The sequence below is a fragment of the Pteropus alecto genome, unplaced genomic scaffold (assembly GCF_000325575.1).
Source record: "Pteropus alecto unplaced genomic scaffold, ASM32557v1 scaffold213, whole genome shotgun sequence".
Taxonomy (NCBI): domain Eukaryota; kingdom Metazoa; phylum Chordata; class Mammalia; order Chiroptera; family Pteropodidae; genus Pteropus; species Pteropus alecto.
The window spans coordinates 2,238,653-2,238,930 of record NW_006434829.1 but is presented as its reverse complement, the minus strand read 5'-3'; positions in this window follow the sequence as shown (position 1 = coordinate 2,238,930).

The following is a 278-nucleotide window of genomic DNA, read 5'->3' as shown; positions in this document are numbered from 1 at the left end:
GAACAACAGAATTGCTTTAACCTTAGGAGGTGTGTCCCCATCACAGGGCAGCTGGGGCTGCAAGGAGCTGCCCAGTACATGCAAACTTCAGAGGGTCCCCCATAGTCACAAAACCTCCGCTACCAATGAGTTCTAAAAGGCTTTAGCCAGCTCATGCAGATAGGCTGGAATATATAAAAAGTATCTCATAGCAGCTAAACACAAGCACACCATCATCATCACCATCATCACCATCATCATCACCATCATCACCATCATCATCACCATCATCATCATCA